The sequence below is a fragment of the Canis lupus genome, chromosome 1 (genome assembly GCF_048164855.1).
Source record: "Canis lupus baileyi chromosome 1, mCanLup2.hap1, whole genome shotgun sequence".
NCBI lineage: Eukaryota > Metazoa > Chordata > Mammalia > Carnivora > Canidae > Canis > Canis lupus.
Window position 1 is genome coordinate 122,015,761 of NC_132838.1, and position 24,055 is coordinate 122,039,815.

Here is a 24,055-nt window from a genome sequence, read left to right on the forward strand (position 1 = left end):
GTAGGAGCAGGGGCAGGGGCAGGATAGCGAAAGCCGTGGGGACCTGGGAGGCAAGTGGGGGGCACAGCAGGCATGGCCCAAGGGCGAAGGCGTCTACTTTAGGAGCCGGCCCGATCCCCCAGCTAACCAGAACCTTCCGGCTCCCCCCGGTCTGTCCTCACGTCCCCGTCCACCAGGGAGCCCACCTTTCGTGCACCCCCAGGAGCCCTGAGCCCACGGGTGACCCTGGACGACCCCGAGGAGGGCTCTCGCCCTTGGGGGACGGCGGGTGGAGCTGCAGGTGCTGGGCGCCCAGGCCCCGCGGGTCCCGGCCCCCAGGACGGGCAGGACACCCCCAGGCCTCGCTCGGTCCTCCGGGAGCCGCGCCCGGGGCCGCCGTGCTGCCTACCTCACAGCGGGCAAACATTTTTATCCATTCCCTGAAATTAAACTTCCCCATTTTTCATTATCAAATTCCGAGCTGGTGTCATCTCCCCCATGCCGGCGTGCCGCGCTCGTTTACAGCGCCCGAGATTAATATTAGGTGTTTGTAAAAGGCGAATATTAGCTTCTCCCTTATATCTGTCAGAATTAATAACTTCCCCATCACAGATAACTCCAGGTCAATATTAGATTCGCAGATGAGGCTGGAAATAAAATGTATGGAAATATAACGTCTCATTTGTACGTATTCAAAAGAGGCCCTTTCATTACTGAAATTCGGCGACAACTGTTCAAAGGTCAGAGGACTTTGTGGCCTGGAAACACCCACCATCTGGCCCGCGCCGTCGCGGGCGAGGACAAATCGGTGGGCCTCCACGGGGCGCCGGGGGAGGCGGGGGCAGCTCTGCCAGGGACTTTATAGGGCAGAGAGGGATAGAGAGCTTACCCGCCACCGTCCCAAGCTCACACTGGGACCGGAGCCAGCGCCCGGCGCGGGCGCCTCGCCAGTGGCCGCCGTCCATATGCCCTTCTCTCCTCTGTGCCAGATCGGGGGCACCAGGTCCCCTCGGTTCCCTCCGGCAGCCGGGCCCGGGGCACCAGGCAGCGCGGGGTTAACCGCCCGGGCCCGCTGAGGACCCACCTCTCCCAGGAGAGCCCGGCCGCCCCCACCCCGGCCGCACCCAGCGCCCAGGCCCAGCGCCCCGCGCGGGGAAGCAGAGCAGGCCTCCGAGACAGGCAGGCCAGCTCCCGTTTGGCAATCGCTCATAAATCATAATTGACAAGCAGAATTTTTCCCTTGAGCAGCGAGGGTGCTTTATTTAGTTGTTTCTATTTTATCTGGTTGCAGGAGATGATGGGCCCCCCTCCTCACCACTTTGGCTGTTTCCCATAATAATAAAACCCTCTGGAGGCCAGGGTGTGATCTGCTCCACGGAGGGCTATCTTGGGACTGAGGCCGCGAGTGGGAGGCTGGAGGAAACGGGAGGGGGAGCCACAAGGTGGGGGCGCACGGCAGCTCCCGGGGAGAGGGCCTCCTCTGCGGGGGGCCCTAGCCGGGCAGGGGCGGCTCTGGGGAGAACCAGGGTTTGGGTTCCTGGGCTCCGTCATCCGTGCCGCTCAGGGAGGCAGGTCCCGGAGCCTCCCCTGGGTCCCAAGGGAACGGGGCGCTGGGCCCCCAGCTGCCTCCCGCCTCCTTCACAGCCCTGGGCTCAGAGCAAAGACCCAGCGGCGTCTGCACAGTCTAGGAGGTGGCACAGCCCGGCCCGTCTCCCCAGAGGCCTGCCTGGCTCCCCGCCCCAGAGCTTATGGGGAAAGGGACACAGGGCCTGAGGGCACCCCAGGCCCCTGAGAGCAGCGCAGGCCTCAGGCTCCGGAGGGCACAGGGACAGCCCTCCCCTCCCCTCCCGGGGCCGGGGAAGAAAGCCCGGGAAACCCCGGCCTGGGGAGGCCTTTCTTTTCGGTGCTAAGAAAGCCCTCTCGGTTCCCATAAATGACTTAAGCTCTTCCCCATTAACAGGCTCCCTCCAGCTGGGCTGGCATTGAGGTCCCGGCTCAGGGGCCCGGTCTTTGTGAGCAAGGGGCCCCTGCTCCGGGGAGGATGAAGGGGAAAGCCCTTTCTTTCTTTCTTTCTTCCTAAGCCCCTCAAACTCACGGTGACCCACAGTTAAATCCCCTCTAACAAGGCTCACTTCCTCACCCAGCCAGTGAAAACTCCAAAAATAAACAAAGCCCGGAGCTGGCTTTTCCTGCAGCTTCGGAGGCTGGACCCGAAGGAGTGGAGGGCGGCCGAGGCCCCCACCCGGCGGGGGGCCGTGTGCTGCGGGCTGGGGTGGGGCGCTGGGCAGTCACGACCCTCCCGACCCTCCCGAGAGTGGCGGCTTCTGCCTGGGGCCACGAGCCCCCTCGCCCGGCCATCCCTGGGGACACTCCCGCTGCCCAACCAAAGTGGCCTTGCACGCGCACCAGCACCCGGGGCCGGAGCAATGGTGGCAGCCGCCCGGGCGCCCTGGCTGACGTGCCGGAGCTTGGGTGGGCGTGGGCAGAAACGCACCCCTCAGGGGCACGGGCCCGGGAACCCAAACCCAGGCCCCAGAGCCTCCTCCACGCACACAGGCTGCGGCCTCTGCCACCTGGGCCGTGGGCGCCACTCAGAGAGGCAGGTCCAGGAGCAGCCCAGGGCAGCTGGCAGGGCCCGGGGCGGGAGGGAGGCGTGCCCAGGACCGGGTTCCCTCTGAAGCCTTTCGGGGAGCACCCTCCCCTGCCTCGTCCCAGAGCAGCTACCCTCGGAGGAGCCACGGAGCCAGAGGACAGCAGGAAGGGAGCTGGGGCTCGCGCACAGGTCCCACGGCTGCCGGGCTGGGTCTGCAGGCCTCGGAGAGCCAGGGCAGGACAGTGGGCTCTGGGTAGGGAGGGCCCTGCGCATCGGCTCCCCCTCCCTCGGCCCTCTTGCCCTGCCCTGGGCCTCACGGAAAACACCCCTGCTTAACAACAACCCAACCCACACTCTCTGCTCCACCCTGGGGTATAAGCCCATCCCTCTACCCAAGTGTCCATCTACCCGCCCGTCCATCCATCCATCCATCCATCCATCCATCCATCCATCCTTCCGTCCATCCATCCGTCCACCCATCTGTTCATCTGTCCATCCATCCATCCATCCATCCATCCATCCATCCATCCATCCGTCCATCCATCCATCTGTCCATCCATCCATCCATCCATCCATCCATCCATCCATCCATCTGTCCATCCATCTATCTGCCCATCCATCTGCCCATCCATCGATCCTCCCATCCATCCATCCATCCATCCATCCATCCATCCATCCATCCACCCATCCATCTGTTCATCTGTCCATCCATCCATCTGTCCATCCATCTGCCTATCCATCTATCCATCCACCAACCCACCCATCCTCCCATCCACCCATTCATCCATCCATCCATCCACCCACTCATCCATCTATCCATCTATCCATCTGCCCATCCATCCATCCATCTGTCCATCTGCCCATCTGTTCATCTGTCCATCCATCCACCTGTCCATCTGTCCATCCATCCATCCATCCATCCATCCATCCATCCATCCATCGATCCATCGATCCTCCCATCCATCCATCCATCCACCCATCCATCCCCAAATATCTATTGAACATTTGTTACATGTAAGACACTGTTCTGAACAGAAAACATAGCAGCAACCACAACAAAAATGCTTGACCCTAGCGCATCCGCAATGAGATGAGCCCTCTGTGCACACTACTGGAGGGCACCAGAGGCCCGGCCTGTTTACCTGGTGGTCAAGGGTGCCTTCTTGGAAGTGGTGATGTTTAGGCTGAGCTGCTGATACAAGGATCCCAAGAAAGAACCTCAGGCCAGGACACTGCAAGTACAAAGCCCGAAGTTGCAAAGTAAATGGTATGTTTTAGAAAACAGTAGGGCAGTAAGTAGGACAGTTTATTAAGGGACAGGCCAGTGTCCCTTCCCAAGACTGCTCCCGTCCGACCACACCTACTTCCCACCAGGGACACCCAGGTGGGGCGCAGGGAGCTCTGGCCTGCCTCTCTGCAGCCCACGAAGGGCCCTTTGCCACCAGGAAGAGCAGCTAGGGTCCTTGAGGGCCATTGAGGCAGGAGGGGAGATCCTGTGTGTGGAACCGTTGCTGACCTGGGGTGCAGCCAGCGTCTGGAATCCCCAACCGACAAGGACCTGGCTATGGGCACCCAGAAGACCCCAGTTCCAGCCCCCAACCAGCATGCTGCGCCCATTTCCTGAGGACGCAGGAGTAAAACGCTGCAGGCTCTGTGGCTTGGACTATGGACGCGCGTTCTCTCACGGAGCTGAAGGTCCAAGATGAAGGCGTCGGCCAAGCTTGTCCATCGGGGGGCTTGTTCCAGGCTTCCTCTTCCCTCCTTTCAGATCTGTGTCTAGATTTACCCCTTTTATAGGGACATCAGTCACATTATACTCAGGCCTCACGCTGCGCCCGTAGGGCCTCATCTTAACTAATCACATCTGCAATAACCCTGGTGGCAAATGAGGTCCCGGTCTGAGGCACTGAGCATTAGCACTTTGATTTGGGGTGAAGACAAAATCTAACCCACAACACACGGGGGCCAGGAGAGGTGGCGTATCTGGCTTATCCTTCGGGGAGCCTGGCTATGTGGCAGTGAGTGCGGCCTGGTGCAGGGTGGGTGGGGGGTGACGGTCCTGTCTGTCTATTCCCTCGCAGAACCAGCAGTTCCCAGGGGGACAGGGCTGGGTCCCACTTGCCCACCGCTGTAGCTCTAGGGTCTGGCACTGAGGAGGAGCTGCCACATGTCTATCACATGCAGGAAGGTGGAGAACTCCGGTCTTCCAGTCTCAGGGCACCCACCCGGCTGGGCAGTCATGAGCCCAGGCCCCCTGCACTACCCATCCAGCCTGGTTGGCTCTGGGGTCTATTTTTCCAGCTGGCCCCATCTCATCAACCAGCTGAGGTATGAGAGCCACTCTTTCCTGGCAGCTGGTGAGATGGAAGGGTTTGCTGGCCACACAGCACAACCCTTGGCTCATGCAGGTCCATTCTTTCTCCGGCCAGAGAGTGGTAACAAAACTGGAAAACACTCTTGGCTGTCCCTCAGCCTCTGGCACCCCTTCCTCAAGACCCTCAGAAGGTCATAACCCAGTGTGTGAACTCTTGGGAGCAATGCATGGGTGGGTGTGTGGATGATGGGTGGAGGGAGGGATGGTGGATGGACGGATGGGTGGATGGACGGATGGGTGGATGGATGGGTGGATGGATGGACAGAAGGATGAATAGCTAGTGGATGGATGGGTGGATGCATGGATGGATGAATAGTGGATGGGAGGATGGACAGTGATGGATGGATGGACAGTGGATGGATGGGTGGGTGGGTGGGTGGGTGGATAGTGGGTGGAGGGATGGAGGGATGGGGGGATGGAGGAGTGGATGGATAGGGGAGGGAGGAAGTCTGTAAACTCGGCCAGAGTCCTCTTCTAGCTTTATCTTTTCACTCCTCTGCTCTGTGAGGAACAGAACGAAGCTGGCAGCTCCCCGACGTCCCATGCCGTGGCCCGTCGTCCCTGTGGTCCACAGGATCCCTACACACTTCCATATCTTACTCACCGTCGTCTACCGTCCCGAGGACACCAACCCCCCGGGCTCCTCCCCTCCGGCAGTCGCTCCCCTCCCAAGGCCTGGCGGAGAGTCGACGGCCGCAGGCCGCCCAGGGTGGCTGCTCCAGCCCGCGAGGCCTGCTCCTCAGGTCCCCGAGCGGCTGTCCGCCACCCGACCGAAACCGACCAAGTGCCACCCGGTGGCTCATCCTGCAGAGGGCGGGAGGGTGCAATGCAGAGCGGGGCTCGCCACCCTGGGGCGCACAGCCGCCCTGCCGGCCGCCGGCCTCGTCAGCACCCACCATCCGGGTGAACAGGCCGTCCCCGACCCCGAGCTCCGGGCGCTTCTCCGCGCCGTCCTGCGAGCCACGCGCCGCACCTGGGCTCCAGGCGAAGGGCTGAGCCAGAAGCCAGGCTGTGCTGGACGAAATGTGTGCAAAGGTGGAAAATGGGGCCCTCCTCCTGACTCCGTCCACCGACCAGGTCCCCCCACAGCTCACCTCCTCCTGGAAGCCTGTCCTGACTGCTACAGATGTTCACGGCCTCATCACCTCCTCCGAGCTGTCCCCCCGTCCAAGCATCACTAACCCGTGTCCCTGCGTGAGAGCCCAGCGGCTGGCCCACCCGCTCCTCCGGGCTCTGCCTGGCTCGGGGGATGTGCGAGAACCCCGGCTCCGCTGGGGCCGACTGCCCGAGGCTGGGGGGCCTCAGCAAGAGTACGATTTCTGGGGGACACGTGCAGAAACTCAGGTGTGAATGGGGAAGCCCCTTCCCTGCCACCCCAGCCCACCCTCATTCTCTTCTTTCCGCTCCGTGGTTGGAGGCTCCGCGGCCCAGGACTGACCAACCAGGGCACCACATCACCTCGGCCCCGGGACTGGCTCAGGGACAGACACATGTGACCTTTGTGGGAGCCTCTAAGGGGGTGCTAAGGTGATGGGAGCCGCTGCCGGTGAGAACGAAGCCACAAAGAGGAAAGCGGAGCTAAGGATGTTTGGGGAAAGCAGCACCTTCGTGTCCCAGCTTAGAAGCCTTGATCCAGCCATGCCTGAAGGCAACATGTTCCTTGAACAAATATAGTGTCGTTTCTGGTGAAGGGACAAGAGTTGGGTTTGTGTCACCTGCACCCAGACTCCCGGAATCATGGCAGATCCCAGAGCCAGTGCCACTCCTGTGGTCTGGGATCAGGGCCTCTCAGTGGCCATGGTCCTCTTCAGTCCCATGGGAAGCCTGGTGCCGCCGCGGCCCCCACTGCTCCCGTGCTTACCTGGGCAGCCGCGCACCCACGCAGGGCCTGATTTGTCTCCCCGCCCCCTGCACGTGGCTGCAGAGCCGAGCGGTGGCCGTCCCACCCGGCTGGACGGTCCTTCCCCTCTGGCGGGGCCGCCTGCCTTCCTGCCACGGCGGCATGTCCCCATCGCACGATCTGTGGGCTCCGTGACCTTTCGGGCACATTTGCTCCTGGCGTGCTGGCCAAATGACAGGCCCTCCCTCGGGGCGCCCCGGGTCAATGGCCAATATTGACGGCCTGTCCCCCCCGCCGCAGGCGCCCGGCCGCCCTGTCACCGCGTCCTGCGTGTCGCCTCCGCGCCCCCACGGCCCCCGGGGCCCAGGCACAGGGGGGCTCCCGACCCCACCGGCAGCAGCAGGCCGCGTTTCTGGGGGAGCTTCCTGTGCTCCGAGCCCCAGCGTGGATGCGACGCGAGCCGAGGAGCTGCACTGTCCCCCCAGGTGCGTGCACCCCAGGCCCAGGGCCCCCGAGAGCCGCCCGGCCCCCGCCCCGCCGGGCCCGCACAGCCGGCCGCCCAGCTCCTGGGGCATCGCGGCACAATGGGCTTGGCGGCCCTGCCGCTTCCCAGGCGGATGTGATGGCAAATAGCAGGCGCTTGGCATATCTTCGGGATTTCTGAGCATAACAGAAATGTCAGGCGGATTTTAATGAAAGGCTGTGTGCTTCTGGGGATTGACAGGCCGACACAGAATCCTAATTTTCAGATGGCTTGTTCTCCGGGCTTTCAGCACCAGGGGCCAGAGCAGAGGGGAGCCCCCAGGGTCCCCCAGGGGCGGGCCTAGGCCATCCCCCGTTTGCAGGAGCAAACGCCCCACAGCCCTTCAGGGATCCGTCCCTGGGTGCCGAGTCCTGATTTAGAAACCAAATTATTTCTCTTCCTCACCCGCAGCAATTGGACACCTGCCTTTTGCCTACACTTTGTGAGCAACGCGTGGCGGAGGAGGTGGCGTCCGTCCCCTGGGCTGACGTCAGGAGGACGGCGGGAGCACAGCCGGCGCCCTGGGCAGGTGCCACGTGGGCAGGTGCGGCGGGCGGGGGCTGCGCAGGGCAGCCCGCGAGGCCCAGTGATCACCCTTAGAGGGCAACCCCGCTTTCCTGGCCGGCCCCAGGGTGTCAGGGGGCCGGGGCCGGGACTAGGGCAGGGCCGGTCGTCCTCAGCATGTGGGGAGATTGGCGTGTTCTGGAGAGAGCGCCTCCCCTTGGCTGAGCGTGCCAGCACCTGGGCCAGTGCGGCCTGGGAGCTGGGGAGACGCTGCTGAGCGAACCAGGCCGGTCGGGGGGACCTGCGCCCTCCCACCGCCCCGATCCCACACCCCACCTGGGGGTGCACAACTGACCCTCAGTTTGCTGCGCAAATGCCACTTTGTCCTCTCCCTTCGGAGGAGTTGGCGATGGCTCCCCTGGAAGTCCCTGGGCCCTGCTCCCCGGAGCTCGGAGCATTTGGGGGAACACAGCCCTCCACACAGTCACCCACGGAGCTGGGCCGTGAGCCCTGAGGGGTAGGACAGGGCACTGCTGGGGGGGGGCCTGCAGGGGGAGGACAGGGCGCTGCGGGGGGGGCCTGCAGGGGGAGAACAGAGCGCTGCGGGGGGGCCTGCAGGGGGAGGACAGGGCGCTGCGGGGGGGGCCTGCAGGGGGAGGACAGGGCATGGCAGGGGGGGCCTGCAGGGGGAGGACAGGGCACTGTGGGGGGGCCTGCAGGGGGAGGACAAGGTGCTGCGAGGGGGCCTGCAGGGGGAGGACAGGGAGCTGCGGGGGGGCCTGCAGGGGGAGGACAAGGAGCTGCGAGGGGGCCTGCAGGGGGAGGACAGGGTGCTGCGGGGGGTCCTGCAGGGGGAGGACAGGGTGCTGCGGGGGGGGCCCGCAGGGGGAGGACAGGGTGCTGCGGGGGGTCCTGCAGGGGGAGGACAGGGTGCTGCGGGGGGGCCCTGCAGGGGGAGGACAGGGTGCTGCAGGGGGGGCCTGCAGGGGGAGGACAGGGCGCTGCGGGGGGAGCCCTGCAGGGGGAGGACAGGGAGCTGCGGGGGGGGCCTGCAGGGGGAGGACAAGGTGCTGCGGGGGGGGCCTGCAGGGGGAGGACAGGGCGCTGCGGGGGGGCCTGCAGGGGGAGGACAAGGTGCTGCGAGGGGGCCTGCAGGGGGAGGACAGGGTGCTGCGGGGGGGGCCCGCAGGGGGAGGACAGGGTGCTGCAGGGGGGGCCTGCAGGGGGAGGACAGGGCGCTGCGGGGGGAGCCCTGCAGGGGGAGGACAGGGCGCTGTGGTGGGGGCCTGCAGGGGGAGGACAGGGTGCTGCAGGGGGGGCTTGCAGGGGGAAGACAGGGTGCTGTGGGGGGGCCTGCAGGGGGAGGACAGGGCGCTGTGGGGGGGCCTGCAGGGGGAGGACAGGGCGCTGCGGGGGGGCCTGCAGGGGGAGGACAGGGCACTGTGGGGGGGGGCCTGCAGGGGGAGGACAGGGCGCTGCGGGGTCAAGGGCCCCCGTGGGCCATGGCCCAGGTCCAGGTGGGGAGAGCGCAGGGGTGAGGCCCGAGGGACGTGCCCGCGGTCCCCCGGGGCAGCTGGTGGGGAGGCCCAGGCACGGAGCAGCCACCACATGGCTCCGCACCCCAGCCCCGCTCTCCTCCGGGAGCTCCCTGCCCCTGGCACGCAGCCTCCCCCCTGCACTGGGGCCTCCTGTCGGGCCCTCGAATGCGCTGGGCTCGCTCCCAGGCTGCTGCAGCTGCCAGGACGCTGCTGGCCCGCCCGGCCACTCCCCGCCCTGCCCCTCGGGCTGGGGGACGCGGCCTGGGAGCCTTTGCTGGGGGCGGGCCAGAGCCCCGCCGCCCCTTCCAAGGGGATCCCGAGACCCCTGCCGCGCGCCCTGCGGAGCGGGGACCCTCGGAAGACGGGAGCCGTGGCCGCCCCGGGACACCGCGCAGGCCTGGCTGCTGGGTTCGGAAGGGGAGCGGCAGGCGGGCGCCCCTGTGCTGCTTCCCAGCGCGGGGACCACCCCCTGCAGGCCGGTGACCCCCCAGGCGGGGGGCGCCCCCTCCGCTCGACACCTCCAGATTCATCCTTGGTGGAGTCTCTGCCTGCTTCCTTGATGGGGGGGCGGTCTGGGAGCTGTGCACCTGCACCCCTGCTCTGCCGGGGACGGACGGGGCGCTGGGCCGGGCCTGGGCCCCGGGGCTCCTCCCGAGCCGCACGGCCCCAAACCCGCGGGGCGCAGCTGCACAACCTGGGCGAGGAGCAGGGATCGATGCGCTGCCCTATTGACGAAACCCCAGCCTACGCGGCCGGGTCCCTCATTTTTATGGTGTTCATGTATGTTGATTCATAGTGGTTTTGTCAATAAGAGAACACCGCACAAAGTCTTACAGTAAAACTGTCACCAAAAATTATTTATGGCTACAATGAGGGCAAATTATATATGGGAGGAGGTTTGTGATGGTGGCTCGGACAGAAGGCCAGGGACGAGGCCGGTGGCGGCCGGGGCCGGGGTGAGGGTCCCTGTGAATCCAGCGCCCGGAGGCCGGGCCGCAGTGCCCGCCGCCCTCGCCGTCCTCTGAGCCAGGAGGACGCCCCGACAGCGCCCCCGGGGCCCCCCTGATTATCGGGGGGTTCCCGCGCTCACCTCCTGGCCGCGAGCAGCACCAGCAAGAGAAGCTCCAAGGCGAGGAAACGAGCACCTCGTTCAGAAAACAAGGCGACCGCAGCTCGGCACCCCGCACCGCGAGGCCGAGGGACACCGGGTGACCCGGGCCAACAGCGCCCACGACGACGGCTCCCCGCGTCCCGCAGGGAAAGCGGTTTGTGCTTTTCTCCCTGGGAAATGCAGTGACTCCCGCCTCTGCCATCTCACGGGCGCGGTATAAACTGTGGAGGCGGCGCCAACCCTACAAGCCGCTTTTCTTTTAAAATATAAATGTGCCAGAGGTGCGGGGTGCTGAGGGGTGGGGGCACCCGGCTCATTCGTGGCCCCTGCGGGTCCTGCGGACAGTAATTGGTGGGTGGCGAGCGGGGACATCAAGGGACACGGCCCCCCAGGGGGCCCCGGGGAGGCAGAGAGCTGACGGGGGGGGGGGGGGGGGGGGGGGGGGGGGGGGGGGAACAGAGGGGGCGGCGCCTTCCCTGCAGCCAGGCCTGCTGCTGGGGCGATTGGCGAGGGGGCGGGGGTAATGTTTTTATTTTTATTATTTTTATTTATTTATTTTTATTTTTATTTTTATTTTTCCCTGGAATGTCTGCTTGGGGGCCAGGAATTCATACTTAACACCAATTGGTTGGGTAAGTGGGCAAGGATACGTGGTTTTAAAAAAAAAAAAAAAATCAGTGGAAGATTTCTGCTCCATCCTGGCAGCCCTTTCCCTGCACATCTTTCTCTTTATGCGGTTTTGTCTCAGTGATTTGAGCATGTTCTAATTTTGTCATTCAAGCCATCTGACTTTCACTGCTCTATACAAACAAAACCTAATTTAGTCTGAGATGTTTTAAGTCATAACAATGACGGATGGCCAGGGTTCAGGTGTGCTGGAATATTTAAATACCTAGTCTATATTTTTCTGATATAAAGACAGGCAGCTTTTTGTACTCTGATTAATTACGATTTTGCATTTCAGAAAAAAAAATAGCTTTTTCTATTCTACATTATTAATTGGTTATTTAATTAGGAATTCTCCAAGCTTCAGATGTTGGGAAGCTAAATCTGTGAGTGGGTTTAAAAAAAGCCGAGCTCCATCCTGTTGCCTTTTTGTATCTTATGAAGGTCACAATAAGACGTGATTGTTTGGCATAGCGGCAGTGAATTATGCCACCCAGACAAGCTTTTAACCTATGTGCCTTCGCTCTGAGTGAGACACACGGGCATGTGCTCTCTTTAAACCGTTCTCTATTGAAGAGGATTCAATCACCATAATGAATCTGAGGCCAGGCAGCAATCTTCCGCACTGAAAGAATTTCTAAAAGATTGTAGAATTTGTAAAACGAACAGCTCGCAGACTAAATGGCTGTGTGGGTGAATCAATTATTGCAAGGCCCCGAGTAGTCATAATATTTAGTACATATCATAGAGTGTTTCAGGTACAATAAGATATGCTCGTTTTTCCCCGTTCCTGCTGGAAGTGGTCCCGGACGCCTGCAAACGCCCCGGCGGATCTCGGCAGCCCGCGAGAGCCGGGTCAGGCCGACCGCGTCCACACTCGCACACGCGCTCACACGCACTCACAGGGACACGGGCTGGAGGCAGGGGCCTGGAGCGCGGGGGCGGGGGTGCCCCCCACCCCGCCGAGGCCGCCCCGCCGGCCCACAGAGATGCTAAGTTGCCAGTTCTCTTTTTTGAGAGCCTGGTTTTGAACCGTTTCCTTATTAATACAATAATTATTTTTCTCTGACAGCACCATTTATAACCATCTACTCTGTGTCCAACTAGCCCTGTTTTCATTAATCAATGGACATGGAGACGACTGTCATCACCTCTCTGGATTATGACTTATCGGCCTCGTGCAGGCTCCTTTCGGGTGGACACGCATCGGGTGAGGACGGAGCCTCCCTGGCTCGTGGCGGGGCCGCTTCCGTCGCCGGGCCGGGGGCCGCCTGCAGACCCTGCTTCAGGGAGGGCCTCCCGGGATCCCCCAGGAGGGCCAGAAAAGCCGGCCCACGGTGCCCCGAGGCCTTGCCAGGCGGGCCGCCCGAGCACGGTGGGGAGGGCCGCCCGGGCCCGCGGGGAACTCCGAACACTGCCCACTGTCATTGGGCGACAGTCCCCACTTGTTGGAATATACGAGCAAACCTGCAATGAGGCTAAGAGTGTGGTGAGAGGGGACAGCCCAGGGGTTTGGGCTGAGGCAGGGCCCCGCGGGGGCCGCCCTAGATGGAAGCTGGGGGTCCCCCCACATGCAGCCCCCAGGGCCTCCCGTGAGCACTGCAGGGACCACTCCCCTCTTGACAGCATTGTGTCCTGAAGGGAACACGCAGCACACTGTCACTCAAAGCCCAGAGGTGGTCTGCGCATGCCCTTAACATGTGCTCCCTGGATGACTCTTGCCACTTGAAAGCGCAGGAAGCCACAACTGCAGGGGGGTGGAAACATCTGCTCCACGATGACCTGCAGCCCGGCTTTGCTGCCATGGCTGTCTGTGGGTCAAAGACACTCAGTGACGTAGCAGCTCCCCCTTCTCAGCTGGTAAGCAGATAAACAAGAAAGCCTCTCACATAGTTCTAAACTCCATGCAGGTCGTTCCTCTAGTGAATGTCAACCTTGAGCCTCTTTTCTGATAAAAAGCAAAGAAGTAAGTCTTTTTTTTTTTTAATTTCTTTTTATTTTTAATTTTTTTGACTTACAAGGAAGGCTGCCAGTAGGCTTCAGGGCCAGGACCCGAGCCTGGATCTCAGGAAGTCTCTCTTCCTCCCACGGGGCATCTCCCGGCTGGGTGCTCCTCCCCTAACCAGGTCCTCCTCGGATCACTAGGGCAGCCACGGCTCCCCCTCCAAGAAGAGCAGATGTCATCTTCCCAAATGGACCCAGGGCACAGATCCTTCACTAGCTCGACGAGCTCACTCAAGCAGCAGCAATGGGCCAGACTTTCCATTCTGAAACATCCTCTCAGGTAAGCTCCCAACAGCCTCTTTCTCATACTCCGCTGAGGGCAAAGGGGAATAAACAGAACCAGACTGGGGAGCTGCATGGCAAAAAGATCCGTGGATAAGGACGATCAAGTGCCTGGGAAGTGATCCACAAAATACATTTAGAACTTTTGCAGGGAAAATCACAGGGCTTGACTGTGAGCTCCTGAAGAAATCTCCACCAAATCGAGAAATGTACCATATTCATGGATAGGAAAGCATAACGTCGCATAGATGTCACTGCCACCCACCTGCTCGACTATTCCATTCAAAGTCCTAATGGGGACTTTAAAGGAAACTTGCTAAATGATGCCCAAGAATAAGAAGCCACAAATAGCCGAGATACCTCTGCAGACGAGTGGAGAGGAAGGACCACCCCACCTTATGCCGGCACTCAGTGGGAAGCTTCAGTAATTCAGGCAGTGCGGTAATAGCACAAAAGGAGAAACAAACCCGCCAGAGAAACACGGAGCCCCGAAACAGAACCTCACGCTCAGGGACGAGGTAGGTGGTGCATGACAAAGTCATGTCAGAACAGCTGAGGGCAAAAGGAACTATGAAATAGATGAAGTTGGTTGGGGGCAGGGGGGAATGATTAGCTGTCTGGAAACGGCAGTAATGGCATCTTCTCACACCATGTTGGAAAACCAAGTCCAGATGGATTAAAGACCTAGATGTTAAAAACAGAACTTTAAACATCTTAGTAGAAAATATGTCTAAATGTCATTTAGAGCTCAGAGTAGGAACATATTTCCTTTAACAGGCATCAGTGACTATAGAGAAAAAGATTAATACATTTGACCATACTAAAATTGAGAATTTAAAGAAAATTAAGAGTCTTATGTTTATCGAAAGATAACTTTGAGAGTAAAAAGACATAACTGACAAAAACTTAGTATTGCCAATGTATTGAACCATATTATCGATGAGAAGAGCGAAAGCAACCCAATGGAAGGCAGGCAAGAGTAAGAGTTTTGCAAAAGGTAAAAAACTATGGCCAATATGTTTATATATATTTTTTTTAATTTTTATTTATTTATGATAGTCACACATTGAGAGAGAGAGAGAGGCGGAGACATAGGCAGAGAGAAGCAGGCTCCATACACCGGGAGCCCGATGTGGGATTTGATCCCGGGTCTCCAGGATCGCGCCCTGGGCCAAAGGCAGGCGCTAAACTGCTGCGCCACCCAGGGATCCCCAATATGTTTATATTAAGAGAAGATGCCACAGACCGAATGTCTGTGTCCCTCCAAAAATGGGCACGTTGAAACTTCATGGAGGTTTCATGAAGTATTTGGAAAATTCATGAAGTATTTGGAGGCGGGGCCTTTGGGAAGTGATGAGGTCATGAGGGTGGAGCCCACGCGAAGGGGATTGGTGCCCTTATGAGAAGAAATGGGGGAGAGATGATGTCTCTCTGTTCACTATGTAAGGATTCACACAGCAAGAAGGCAGCCTCTGTAAACTATGAAGAAGGCCTCCACCAGGGCCAGATCCTCCAGGGGCCAGGCCTGCCAGGGGCCAGATCCGCCAGGGGCCAGATCCACTAGGAGCCAGATCCGCCAGGGGCCAGATCCATCAGCACCGTGGGCTCAGACTTCCCGCCCAAGCAAAGATAGATCAACATGGCTGGTGATCAGGGAAATGCAATCCAGACCCTAATGAGACACAATTTTACACTATTTGACTGACAGATAGTAACAGTTTAAGAACACCGAGTGTTAGAGAGGACGTAGATCCACAGAAGGTCTTCTACACTGTTGGAGAGGCAACCCCTTCAGAAAAAAAGAGCGCGTAGTCATCCCCTAACGTTGAATATTCACAGTTAATTCTCCTCCTAAGTGCATGTTCCCCAGAGAAAGTCCTGCACGTGTATAAAAGGAGCCACATGCAAGAACGTTAGTCGCAGCTCCGCGCACCATGTCGAGAGCCTGGAAACAACCCAAATACTCATCAGCAGAAGACTAGAGCCCTGGTGTGTATTTTCACTCAGTGGAACGTGAGTGAACCATGGTGAGACCCAACAATGCGGAAGCATCTCAGTGATCAAGTATTAATTGCGAAAAACTAAGTCACCGAACAGTACATCGAGGATGGCACCCTCTGAAAGTTCAAAACAACGAAATAAAAATACTTGATTTTGAGAATACGATATAGGAAAGCAAGGGAATGAGCAGAGAACTGAGAAGATAATTGCCTTGGGTGGGGGAGGTGGGCAGATTGGGGGAATCCTAGATCACTGTCAAGGTTTTAGTTTGCGTTTTGAACGGCGGGCTCATGTTATTTATTTAAAATATCACTGAAACGATCACACTATGTAAAGAGGCAAGGATGCGCGTGTATGAACCAAAGAATGTGGCAGGTCCGTTCTACGTATGCAGGTCCGATTTTGCAGAAACGTGCCTGCTTTGGTCTATCAATTCCTCACCCAGGCATTCACCCGAAGGAAAAGAATCAGGTGTGTGTGTGCAAAGAGCTGTGTCCAAAGCTGTGCAGGACCAGATTGTTTCCAACAGCAGAAAACCAGAAAGAACATTAATGTCCAACAATAGGGGATGGACTGAATAATCATAAAGTGCCATCATGCGATGGGAGGCTACAGAAATTTTGAGAAGTGAGGTGAGATGTTGTACAGACATTCACCGTAGAGGGGAAAAAAAAAAAAACAACAAAAATGTCCTGCAGCAGAACAGCTACGCCTCTGACATCGTGGTGCGATTCCAGGTGACTCTAGGTGATTCTATAACTGTAAGAGGTAAATGTGAGAGAAAGTAAAAGAAACAGTCCCACAGCTGGTGCACGGAGAGGCCTCTTGTGCAGATATCGAAAGGGTTATCATTGCCTCATACCAGCCAAGGGGACACTTTTATTTACCATTGTAATGGTTTATATTTTAAATTTAAATATTTAAGAGCTGTACAATAAAATGTACACACTTGGGGGAGAGAGAGAAAAGTATAAATAAGTGCCCCCAGAATCCCTCTAACATTGATGTTCTTCCTTCTGGCCTTTTCTGTTGCTGTAAGTTGATTTTGTGCATCATCTTGCTAGGCCAGGGTGCCTAGTTATTGGTCAAATGCCAGCGTAGGTGTGGTTTTGAAGGTATTTTTTAGATTAATATTTAAATCAGTAGATTTTCAGAAAGGGAGACAGAACATGAGAGACTCCTAACTCTGGGAAACGAACTAGGGGGGGGAAAGGGAGGTGGGCGGGGGGTGGGGGTGACTGGGTGACAGGCACTGAGGGGGCCCTTGACGGGACGAGCACTGAGTGTTATTCTATATGTTGGCAAATTGAACACCAATAAAAAATAAAGTTATATATAAAAAAATAAATCAGTAGATTTTGAGCAAGAACAGATTAACCTCTGTAATATGGATGGGCCTCGTCCAATCAGTTGAAGGCCTGAAGAGAAAATCCTGAGGTTCCCCGAAGGAGGAGGGAATCCTGCCTCCAGGCAATCGTCATATTGAAGATGCAACATCAACCCTTCCCTGGGTCTCCAGATTCGGGGGCTCGCCAGCCCCAACACTGGCATCCGCCAATTCCTTAAAACGACCCCCCCCCATTCTCCACACGGATGTGCACACACGCACGTGCATGTGTCTGCGTCTGTGTGTGTGTGTGTACACCTTGTTGGTTCTGTTTCTCTAGAGAACCCTGACTACCATATTTGCGTTTAGGTCCTTTTTACAAAATCGAGCTTTCGTGTAACACGGAATGCGTCACGCACATTGGCCAACACTATTTAAAGAGTCTCCAAACGCCAAGATGTAACGGCCACCTACCACATTTTTTTTTTTTTTCACCTACCACATTTTTATCGTTCATTCTCCACTAGTTCCTGACTATCGGACCCTGGGATTTTTTTCAGTATCTCACTACCGTACGTAACGGTGCCACTACCGGGCTGGGATTATAATCCTTGTATCTCTGATCAACTTGCTTTTGAGAGACACTGTGAAGAGACACTCGATCAAGAGGCAGGGCCCAGGGTCCTAGAGTTGTAGGCCCGGCCTGACCCTTGGGCAGCTTCCCCGCTCTGGCGGCAGCGGGGTGACCTGCTATTCCGGGGGCGCCTCCCAGCCGTCCTCTCTGACCCCTTGGCTGCGACCAGGCCGGTCCCCGGCCCCCGCTCCACACCCCTGGCCCCGTCTCCCCCTAGACCGAGGCCTGTGGGAGCCCCCTCCACCCTGACCATCCTCTGTGCCCCCTCGGGCCTCCACGGGCTACCGCCCACCCCGGCGGACTCACGCTGCCTCCCACACCCAAGGGCCGCGGCCCCACTGCCCGGCCTCCGTGCCCTCCACCGCCGTGCCAGCGCTCGGCCGTCCGGGGCGCTCCGAGGAGGACAGGCCGGAGCGCGGCTGGCTCGAGTCCCGGGGCGGGGCTCCCGCGGCGTGGCCTGCTCTGGCCCGGGCCCCGCGTGTCGCTGAGCTCCCGCCTCTCCCCGGGCTCCTACATCTCTTCACCTGACGGCCATCCTCACCTGTGCCCGACCCAGGCGCTGAGGCCCCAGCTGCTCTGCACCCCGCCCCCCCCCGTAGGCGTCTGCCCGCGAGCCCCCTGGTTCCGACCACAACATACACATTAAACCTGCTCCCTCTGACCCACTGTCGTAGCGTCCACATGAGTACACAGTCTCCGGTCCCCCCCCACAGCCACTTCCGAAGGGAGCAGAGCCACTGCTGTTCTTTCCCCGTGAGTCGGACCGAGTCACTGTCCTGCCCGGAACCCTCAGACCTTCCCCCTGCCCCGAGAAGAACACCTGCCCTCGGCAGGCAAGAGCCTGGTGGCTCCAGGCACATGGTGCCCTCTCTGCACCCCACGCAGGCAGGTGCGCCTGCCTCAGGGCCTTGGCACTGGCCGTCCCCGCCCCCCAGCCACTCCCCAGGGCTCCCTCCCGCTCACCGTCCAGCTCTTGGCGCTGCCGCCCCAGCCCCTTGGAGCGGCCTCTCCCCACCCCCGGCCGCGCCGAGTTTCTCTCTCGGGGCCCATGTTCCGTTGATGTCCTCGTCCTCCTCACTAGACCCAAAGCTGCATGAGGGCAGGGCCCGGAGCCGGCCTGCTTCCCACTCTGTCCCCAGCACCCACCACGTCCAGGGGCTCAAGACACGCTTGTGGCTAAACAAATGAACGCTGAGGGAGCCAAGCCCGGAGAAGCAGCAGCCTCCTCGGGGCAGGAAAGCCACCCAGGCGGGCACCTGCGTCCCCGCGGCGCTCAGATGTGTCCTCGGAGCCCTGCGGGGCAGGGGGGAACAGCAGGGATGCGGGCACCGCCCGGCCACCAGGAGGGGGGCGGAGGCGGAGGCAAGATGCAATATACCAGGTAAAAGAAGATGAACGGCTGACAGCCCCGTCCCACAGGTCCCTCATCTCCTTCCCACCGGGTGCCCCTGTCTGTGCCCCTCCCTGTGCCCGCCCCTCCCCGTCTGTGCCCCTCCCTCTGCCCCTGTGCCCCTCCAGGACCCGATGAGCTGCAGGCGGCGGGTGTGCACCACTCGGGGTGTCCCTAGGCCTGGGCAGCCAGCAGTGGGCACAGAGGCCACCGGCCCTCGACCCTCCGCAGTCAGTGGGCAGCCGGAGGAGGCGCTGGGCACGCGCTGGGCTGGATTTCCGTCCACACAGACCCGCAGGGAGCGGTTCGGGCGGCTGTGGGCCAGCAGGGCCCGCGGTGAGAAACTCTGCACCTCCCCTCCCGTGGGGTCCTCCCTTCTAACCTGGAGACCCCCGCTCCCCTGCCCGTCCCCCCGCAAGCGCTAAAGGAAGGTTTTCCAAGTCAAGCCCAGGGCCTGGGGGAAGCTTTTTTTTTTTTTTTTAAATTGGAGTTCAATTTGCCAACATATAGCATAACCCCCAGTGCTCATCCCGCCAAGTGCCCCCCTCAGTGCCCGTCACCCAGTCACCCCCACCCCCCGCCCACCTCCCCTTCCACCACCCCTAGTTCCTTTCCCAGAGTTAGGGGTCGCTTGTGTTCTGTCTCCCTTTCTGATATTTCCCACCCATTTTCTCTTTCTGGGGGAAGCTTTTCCCGCTGCGAGCCGCCGAGCCTCCGCTCACCTGAAGGCCTGGTGAATCCCGGCCGCCAGTCCGAGGAGGTGGTGATGGGACAGAGGCGAGGAAACCGGACCAAAGCAAGTCTTTTGGGGCAAAGGAAACTAGCACCCAGGCCCCCCAAGCTGGCATGGCCACCCCCGTGTGAGCCCCACGCACAGCACCCCTGCCTCCCCAGTCCCCAGCCACGCGGCCTTCGGCGGAGGCCACCCCGACCTTTGCAGGGAGGAAACGACTCCTCCAAGGATGACAAGTGACCCCAGGGCACAGCGGGGCTGTGAGGCTGGGCTCCCCGACCCCGGGGCTGCCCTCCAGGCCGCGGGCGCGTGCGGGGGATGATCCCCTGGGAACAGAGGGCCGAGGACACAGCCCTGCTCCTGGTTCCAGAGACGTGGACCTCCCCCAGAGAGTCCTCTGGCATTCCCGCTGACGGCGCCAAAGGCACAGAAAGACCAGGCCGCTCCCCCCAAGGGCTCCCCCCAAGCGCAGGGGCTGCAGCACCTGCCCCACGGCTGCCGAGCCCCCGCCCGGGGCCCCTCTCCCTGGGATTCCTCCACGCAACACGCACTCGCTTAAAATTTGGGAGCTGGAGAGGGAGCCTTTCTTCCTTGAGAAATTCTCGACGTGTTCGCCCTGCAAGCTTGGGCCGCTGGTCCCCGGGGCGCCGGGAGCCGGGGTCCTCACCCCCACACAGGCTGGGTACAGACACTTGTTTATACGGAGCTATAGCACGCTCTTGATTGCACAGCAGTGCAGCCTGCTGATGAGGTCTGCTGTTGACATTTCAGCATTAGCTGGCTTTTGTCAATTGTGGCAGCCTAAGAAATTCTATCTTAAGGGCTGCTCTTTATTAAATTTGCAAGATACAAAACTGACTGACAAATAGTCTCCTTTCCCTTTGCAAATGCATAAATATTGGTCAGCAACTCTAAAGTAATTAAAATGTTCCAAATTTAAACAAAAATGTAATTGCCAAAGAGTTTTACAACGACTGGGGTATCCTCTCCTTGGCTCGACACCACATCTTCTTAGTATTTTTTAACATTTATCAAGCACACAGATCTTCGGGGATTCGAATGGGGGTGAGGAGGCAGAGGAAAGAACATTTACGTGAGCCTCCTTGTTCTGTTTTACTAAACTTTGTCACAGAATCTTCTATGCAACTCTTTTATGTGCTGTTGGTGACATAATCCTGTTTTTTTTTTTTTACCAGCCATTATATATGATAAATAAAACAATGCTCTGAAAACACTGAGATCTCTCATCAATGTCATTGTGAAAAGGGCCCAGATAAATGAGTCCTGGAATCAAAGGCAGATGACATGGCTGACCATGTATCATCTTCTATGTATTGAACGTACTCTTTGTAAAGATAGAGCGGTAATAAAAAGTGGTATTGTGTGCTCTGAAAGGCTGTGTGGGTCTGTGCATGACTAATCTGTCTTTCTGCATTATTTTATTCAATCTTCTCTGACTTTATGCCTTTGACATTTTTGCTACACTCAGTAAATTTGAGTGAATAGGCAATTTTAAAGAATTTTTATAGGGCTTCAGAGAAGTCATATGCAGACTGTATCTTTGTTCAAATTTAACAGTTTAAATATTTCCTTTGTCTGGGGTGCAGAGTGATCTTTACAAAAAAAAAAAAAAAAGAAAGAAAAAGAAAAGAAAAAGAATGCTTTAACCTTAAGATTTTAACAATGTTTCCTGACACAGTTCAATTATTAAAAAAAAAAAAAAAAAAAAGCAAAAAACAAAGCAGCAGAACAACAAGCTTATAATCAAGGAGGTGCCAACTTTTTCTATTTTATCATTATTATAAACAGGAGACTGGCCTCTTTCTGAAGATTAAGGCATTCCTTTTTTCTGCAGAAACCAGAGATGCAGAAGATGTAGTTTTTAAAAAGGGATTATTTTGAATCTAGACTTCAGAATGGGCTCGAGACCACCCCGTTTCCAACTCCCTGCTGCGAGGACAGTTGTGTCCAAGTAAATAAGGACTCCACTGCATGCCTTTAACTCACATGTTATCAGCTCATTATCTAACCTGTAACATCTGCGGAGCTAAGCACTTGAGTTTAGGTCACTTACGCCACAGAACATGCAATACGAAATAAAGAATTCTCTCCCTTGCTAAGTCGGGCCGAAGTCCTCACCTGAACTAAGTGAGAACATTCCAGGAAACTCCCCCCCTTCTATTTAGGCTGCTCAACCATTCACGGGAAAACGGATTTCTTCATAAAACTGTCTGGGTGGGCAGGTGCTGGCCTCATAGTTTGGGCTTATAGAGTTTCTGAGAGGCTCAACTATCCAAGCGCCCCTAAACGTCAGGCGAGCCCTTCCCGGTAGAGCCGGACCGCCAGGTACAGTTGATCGGATCCATAATGTCACACACAGTCCGCGTATTCTACTCGGACGACTCACTCCAGGCCACCTCCACAGCGTCCCTGAAAACTTGTGTGTGGACAGTGGAGGCGCTTTCGGGACACCCGACCTCAGGATTCCCTTCTGGGCCAGGTGGGCAACTCGGGCGACGGGTGACCGCCGCGCTCCCCCGGCCGGTGCGGCCGAGCCTCAGTGCCCGGGCCCTGGAGTGCGGCCCGGGGTTGGGTCACTGGCACGCAGCGTCCCCAGACACAGGCAGGGCCGGGCGAGGCATCGGGCTGTCCTCTCGGGCCTCGTGCAGCCCCAGCCGGCCCACGCCGGCCCTCCGCGTCTGCCGGGCCGCAGGTTCGATCCCCCCCACGGGAGCCCAGGGCAGGGCCGGCCGTGCTGAGAGTCCTCCACGGGGAAGCCGGACACTGGTGTGCGGTGGCCAGAGGCGGGTCGTGGGCGAGAGCAGGGGAGGGCTTACTGGGGCCAGGGAATGTTCTTTCGCGTTCTCGCTCTCAGAAAGGAGCCTGCACTGACCGAGTGTGAGCAGCTCCAGAAGCACGGGAGCCTGGCCGGGGTCCACGCACCACGAGACAGTCGTCAGGAGCGGCCCTGGTGTCCCCGCCGCCCCCACAAGCCGCACGCCCTCCGCCACGCTCACTGGGTGGGAGACAGCTCACATCTCCCTGAGGACGCCCGGTAATAAATGCACGGGTCCGATGCGGGGTCCCGAACACTGGTCTAATCATCCAGCAGAGAATGAGACCTGGATGCATCGTGTCTGGGCGGGTGACTTCCGCCTTGTAAATGGATAAACATTTCACATCTCCGTGTAAGGCTGGAACACGAGCCCCCTATCTTTTTTCATAGCCGACACAAACAAATACTACTTTTTATCACTGCAAAGCACTTGATGTAAGTTCATTAAAATGAAAGATTTCAGAGAGCCCCCAAATGTAGGATATGATTTATGTATAGATCCCTGATAACAGATGTGGCTTTCTATTATTTTCCTACCACATAAAGAAGTAATCCTGCTCCTGCAGGAAGGATGTGTTACCTTCCTCTTTATGAACCATTTTCATAAAACTGAAGAAACAACGAACGCATCCATGATTAGCGATGACAGTTTCCCATTGATTTATTTGACTCACGGTCCTAGGCCGAGGCCTGGTTTCCAGGGCTGTCGCGTCTCTGCACATTTTTATTAAATAATAAAACTCGAAACTGGGATGACCCGCGATCTCCAAAATAAAGAGGGGATAAAATGTTGTACAACTCCAGAGATCTTAGCAATGTCATCGAGCGGAAGGTGGGATGTGCCTTTCCAGAGCCCTGCTCTTTAAAAGTGAACGGGTGGCGGGGGCCCCCTCGCCAGCGCGCTTTCCACCCAGCCTGAGCTCTCTATGCTTGAGAGCACCTTATGATGCTGTAACTAACCTCAAACCTGGAACAGCAGGGGGCCAACAAACCTCAGAATACAGCAATGTCATGCTTTACGGGCACTCTCTCAGCAACAGCATGAATGAGGGGGGAAATTGGTTGCCTAGGAAACCCTCTAGTCCTGGTAATTATTACTGTAACTGACTGCACACCCCACCTATAACAGAAATGAATAATAATTTATAACCGCTGACTGGCAGCTTTCTGCCGGTGCCTCTGCTCACCACTGCTACCTACTGGCGTGCAAAATTACTGACATGCAAGCGGTGGGGTTTGCCACGGAGCAAACCACCACTAGAAAGAACCTTCAGAGAAATCTTCCATCTTCCTCCACCGGTTTCTGAATATAGTTCACGCAAATTGCTGCTCGATCGATAGAGCAAAAAATGAAAAGTGCTTTGTGCTCGTGTATACAATGGGGGTTGAACAATCTAAATGGAAGCTGGTCATCTCAATTAAAAGCAATTTCATATTGTGACATGAGCGAGACCAAAAAAAGGGTACTTAATAAGGTTAACAGAAGCTAAATAAAAGCATATATCTTAATGACCCCAGATGCACGACTCACAGGCTATTTAATACTATAGCATTTGATACTAAGCAAAACTGCTATAAATAAAATCCTATCTGGTAGTTTTGATCAATTAAACTACATAATTAACAAAGATGGTCCATTTATCTTAGGTTGTCTAATTTGCAGCACAGTGTTAAAGCACCTCTACTGGAAGACTAGTTTGTTTAGAAATTAGAACATTCA

The 24,055-nt window shown here is 57.8% G+C and overlaps 1 long non-coding RNA gene across 2 annotated transcripts in view; it reads right to left on the reverse strand.

Moving 5' to 3' along the window:
- LOC140625677 (uncharacterized) overlaps positions 1-19,614 on the reverse strand; it is a 31,277-nt gene extending 11,663 nt beyond the window's left edge. The window contains exons 1-2 of one of the 2 annotated variants that reach the window (XR_012025046.1): positions 19,489-19,614; positions 3,715-3,804 (exon numbers count right to left, since the gene is read on the reverse strand). This is a non-coding gene — a long non-coding RNA (uncharacterized lncRNA). Of the gene's footprint in view, positions 1-3,714; positions 3,805-10,441; positions 10,843-19,488 lie in introns of those variants that run through there. The other variant, XR_012025027.1, reaches the window with a different exon arrangement.
- Between the last annotated feature and the right edge of the window lie 4,441 nt (positions 19,615-24,055).